This window comes from Penaeus monodon, chromosome 21 (assembly GCF_015228065.2).
Source record: "Penaeus monodon isolate SGIC_2016 chromosome 21, NSTDA_Pmon_1, whole genome shotgun sequence".
Lineage (NCBI taxonomy): Eukaryota > Metazoa > Arthropoda > Malacostraca > Decapoda > Penaeidae > Penaeus > Penaeus monodon.
Genome location: NC_051406.1, coordinates 23,206,671 through 23,207,150, shown reverse-complemented (window position 1 = coordinate 23,207,150; position 480 = coordinate 23,206,671).

The following is a 480-nucleotide window of genomic DNA, read 5'->3' as shown; positions in this document are numbered from 1 at the left end:
CAACCCAACAAATGAAAACCATTTTCGAGAATTTTGTTCCGCGTGAAGATATTAGTGTCACTAAATATGTCACTTTGGCGTATGTGCGTTCTATTTTTGTCGGGGGCCTCTGGTGCGTCGGCCATGTTGTCAGTCACTGCGGGGATGACGGATGACTAATTGCGCAAACGGTGCCGTGGGTGAGGGAAACGTTATGGGCTGGAACATTCTGGAATTGAAATACGAAACCGCGCGGATGTAGTCACTAGAATGTCGTCTGTGGGGGGTGCTGTCTACTTGTGATAGATTGGTTAAGTGTTACTTGAGTGTGTGAATAGTTCATTGGTTGTGTGTGTATTGTTTTAATGCTTTGTATTTCTGGGATGTAGTTTTTTTTTCAAGGATACAAGCTTTTGTTTTGCTGTTAGGTCGACTATTTTTTGTTTGTTTGTGGTTTTATATCTTCTTAATCCCATTGATATAGTTACTAATGTGTAATGA